At 40.5% G+C, this 4,799-nt stretch overlaps 1 pseudogene; it reads right to left on the reverse strand.

Annotated features, from left to right (window-relative positions):
- Positions 1 to 408: 408 nt before the first annotated feature.
- Positions 409 to 966, reverse strand: LOC138429949 (translocon-associated protein subunit beta pseudogene; annotated as a pseudogene).
- Between the last annotated feature and the right edge of the window lie 3,833 nt (positions 967 to 4,799).

Raw genomic sequence — 4,799 nt, forward strand, 5'->3', positions numbered from 1 at the left:
CCTCCAAAAGTCCCATAGCTTTCACCTTATCTTCTACCTTCTTTTGATAGGGGATGGTGGGCAATGGGTGCGGTGTCAGGCAGTCTCAGAGGTGCCCCATCCTAGACCCCTGAGAGAAGTCACATCGCTAGCAACATGCCCTATGACACCTTGAGGAGGGGTGGGGGTCACCACAGGGCCCCTAGGCTCAGGCTGTTGCCTTAGGCAATCCTCTTTATATAGCTTCAGGCAAAATCAAAGAGGCTTTCATAGCCTCCCAGGCCTGGTCCTTTGCTTTGGTTGAGAGCAGGGCAAGATCCAGGAGAACATAGCCAAGGGCTAAGGGAGAAGAGATTGTGTTTGAGATACCCTTTGGAGTCTGGAAAGCACCTGGACATCTGGGGAAGGAAAGGCTGTGGAAGACCCCATTCACTTTTTCTTGACTTTAGGGGTATCATATTTCCTCTTGCTGGAGTTCCACAAGCGCAGGAGTATGCCAATGGGAGGGAGAGTCATGACCCCAAAGGTCATCCAGTCCAGGAAACGGAGGGAGAATCCCCTGTCAAACTCTCACTGAGCCAGGGATCTTTCCTGTCCAGTTGCACTGGTAAAGCCCATCACAACGGACCCATCCTCCTGAACCAAGTAAGTAATAGTTGCTGAGGTGAAGCGAAATAACCAGCCTTGAGAGGGTGCAGGACCACTGTGTGCGAGACGCTGCTAGCAGGTGTAATCTGATCCCGTTTGACACTGAGCATCCCAGACACAATGTCAAAGAAATCTTCTAGAGGGAAAAACATCATCAGATAATTCCACATCTAATACATACAGCACTTGAGCCAACATTGTAGACGTACTGTAAGGTCAGGTCTCACCCTTCCATGGCACATCGCTGTTCAGCAGTGATTTAGAGGCCAAAAGCTTGGCTCCTTCCCCTGCCTGAGTGTCAGTAAATAGATCCAAAACCACGAATGCCAGCAGCCTCATCATGTGCACCCCCAAAGCCTTTTGGGGGTCACCAAAACCAGAATCATATGCTGCTCTTTACAAATGTCTAAATTGTATGATTTTTATGTTATGGTTGGTTATTAATTTCTATTTTCCATTTCTTCCAAGCTACAAAAACTGCATTTTGCAATGCTACTTTTATACTTTTTGGGTATATTCTTGAGAAGACGACATGTTGACACAATACAATCCATTATATTGACCTCATTACTTTTACTTTGAAATTAAAGGGAGCTTTCTTTTCTGCTGCAAATGATCATCTTTCTAAATCTACCCTGTGTAACCCTTCTATTGTTGATGATGTCAGAGACCATATCGCTCTGAGCCCTTTTACAGCTTTGGGACATTTCTTCCTCATTGTATTGCTTCAGAAGCATAACCTAGAAAATATTTTCCTGACAACATGAGCACTTAGCACTACTATAGATCTAACACTTAAATCTAACTCCAAAATTATTCTTGAATTTTCTTCTTTCCTGGAAGGTTTGTTCCCTGCTTCTCTCCTGTGCTTGGAATCTCTGCTGGAACTTCAGTTAGATAATGCTCCTTGCTCAGAAGTTAAGTTTCTGTCCTCCAACTCTGGATCCCCTAGACCTAGATCTTCTGCTCAGGCTGGTAGCATAATGAGAATATACACGAGATAAGCAAACTGTTATATTGTAGAGACAGCACTACTCAGATTCTGGTCAGCCACATTCCTGGGCCTGGTCATTTCAACTGGAATAGAGAAATAGGGATTTTGTTAATCTCTGTGGAAGTCACCATTTAGCCCCAAAGCTTTACACATTTTAGGAATGAGATACAAGAACTGAAAAGACATAATTCCAGGACATCATGGAAGAGGACAAAATGTGGGGAGAAATAAATGGGAAATACCAGGGTGTTTGTCTGAAATGAAAATCAGATTAAACTGGAAATAATAAGGCCTCATGGCCTCATGGATTTCCCTAGTGGCTCAGATGATAAGGAATCCACTGCAAGGCAACAGATGCAGGAGACATGGGTTTGATCTCCGGGTCAAGAAGATTGACTGGAAAAGGAAACGGCAATCACTCCAGTAGCCCTGCCTGGAGTATTCCATGCACAGAGGAGCCTGATGGGCTACAGTCCATAGGGTTCCAAAGAGCTGGACACAATTGAGTGACTAACACATTCATTTTAATGGAATGAAGGTATTTTAATGTTCTATGTCATTCACTATTATTTTTTTCTACAGTCATTTATTAAGTGTTATCTATATGCCAGACATGTGAGTCTAAGACTCGCATGTCTTATTTTTTTTCATTAAAAAATAATAAAATTTAAAGTTTTGATTCAATAAGATAATTGATCTGTGCATAGTAAGCACCCAAATGGTTGCTGTCATTATAACTATTATGTTTTGGGTTCTGGATATTTGTAGGAGAAACTATTTTCAACCTAAGGTTAAACTCAAAAGGTGGAAGTAAGGGATCAGGGGAGTTTTTTGGAAGAGATGCACTTCTAAAGAAGGGAACACCTTGTTTCTGCTTCATACCTAGTTCATGTGTGTGCTGTACAGAACTATCCCTTCCATCTCTTTCCTGGTGTTTGATCAGACTCTGGCCTAGTGAGTATTAATCAAACTCATTGCTTTGCTGTCTTTTATGTCATTAGTTGGAGTATCTTTTTATTTGACCTAATCTGTTGGTAATTTATTCCTTGAAATGAACAGTGAGTGAATAAGACCCTAATCAACAATAAAGACTATTCCTGCCCTGCATTTTAACTAGACACATTTTAATGAAGGGGAATTAAGAAGATTCAGGTGGCATTTTAAAATGAAATGAAAACCAAATCAAATACAGATGACACCAGGCATAAACGTCTTGCATCATGGTCTTTTATAGGCAGTTAGTAACTAGCTGAAGGAGACCAAAGGCATCACACGGCATATGGCGAGATAAATATGGCTTACTTTTAAAACTGCATTTGTGTCACACAATTAAACATTAAAACTCTGTATTCCTGAAGATTCTGCTGCAAAACTTTAAATTTTTGCAAGTTTCATTGTAACCACTCTGGAGACTTTTGAAGACACGAAATCTATCATTAGAAGCAGACTATCTAAGTCACATGATTCCAGAAAACTATTTTTAAAAAGGTGCGAATAAAACTTGCAATCCAATTCAGGGAGCAGCTCAAGTAATAAGCAATATTCACTCCCAGCTACACTGTCCCAGTGAACAGAAGATATAGATGATTGTGCCTCCCTAGAGCCCAGCAAGGGAAGAAGAGCTCTGAGAACCGACTTGTCCCAAGAGGGAATCAAGTGGAGCTGAATTACTGCAAGTCCAAGCCTTGTCTGCAGAGCATAACAGCTTCAGCAAAACTGAGGTTAAGGAGGTGTGTTCCAATACCATTTTGCCACTGCAGCAAAACCAAGACTGACTTAATTAGTGCATTGAATATAGCTTCTGATAGATATCAAAACTAAGGCCCACCTGAGAAAACGGGCTTTGGTTTCTAAACCCCATTCTTACTGAATTTGGAAAGAAAAAATAAAATAATATTTTTTTCTTAAAAGTTTGAAGAAATATTTCTAAATTATTTTAATCTAAAAATCATTTTTAAATATTCATTGGAGGGACTGATGCTGAAGCTGAAACTCCAATATTTTGGCCACCTGATGCGAAGAGATGACTCATTTGAAAAGACCCTGATGCTGGGAAAGATTGAGGGCAGGAGGAGAAGGGAACGACAAGGATGAGATGGTTGGATGGCATCACCAACTCAATGGACATGGGCTTAGGTGAACTCTAGGAGTTGGTGACGGACAGGGAGGCCTGGCATGCTGCAATTCATGAGGTTGCAAAGAGTCTGACATGACTGAGCAAACGAACTGAACTGAACTGAAGAAAAAAAAGTCCCACTCATGTTTCTTTGTCTCATTTCAAAAAAACTGAAAATAGCTGGAGATCACAGGGTACCATTTAATCAATGGTGCCAAAGCAGAAGCCTGAAGAAAATCTCTCAAAGAAAGATGCCAACGTAGAGTTCCTGCCTCCACTATCATCTGTAAATGCCAGCAGTAAGGTTCTCACCGCAGAAGGCTGCTCTGATGATTTAATGAGTTAATATGTAACTAAGGTTCTTATAACAATATCTAGAACATAATAAACAATATATGCATTTGTCATCATTATTACTATTTTGATATTATGGAGATGTAATCTAGACAGTCCCGCATGAGTCAAATAATATTTAAAACCTTTCATTTGATGGGCATTTAATATGTTCAAGGTACTTTATGTAAACTGACTTAATTTTCACAATAATCCTATGAGGTGGATACTACTGTTATTTCAATTTTATAGTTTGAAAATCTGAGGCTTAAAAAAATCATCAGTTGCTCAAATTAAGGTTAAGTCAATGGGCTGGAAAGTAACTGCCTCAGCGTTTTAACCAGGCAATCTCCTTGAAGCAGCTGCTCTTTAATAACTAAGTTGAACGTCCAAAACCAACGAAGGCAAGATTTATAGTGGCCAAGATCAACATGTAAATCGAGTGCAACCTAACCTAGATGTGCTACACTTGTGACTGTATAAGCAAAGTCACATACGCCACACCTGATGCAGGGGAGCAAAACTTGTCATCCTCAAATATGCCTCTTTGAGCTAAAGGCAATCAAAACCAGAAGTTTTAGGAAAAGCTCTTTACCTCCCTCTCAACTGCCTTAATTCACATAGGAGGGGGCCCTGTAGCATAAGCCATCTATACCAGACATTCTTCTTCACCTAAGAAATTTATCTGTGTAACAGGGTAACCATTGTTTGCTAAACATCTTATTCTCC

The sequence above is a fragment of the Ovis canadensis genome, chromosome 25 (genome assembly GCF_042477335.2).
Source record: "Ovis canadensis isolate MfBH-ARS-UI-01 breed Bighorn chromosome 25, ARS-UI_OviCan_v2, whole genome shotgun sequence".
NCBI classification, from domain to species: domain Eukaryota; kingdom Metazoa; phylum Chordata; class Mammalia; order Artiodactyla; family Bovidae; genus Ovis; species Ovis canadensis.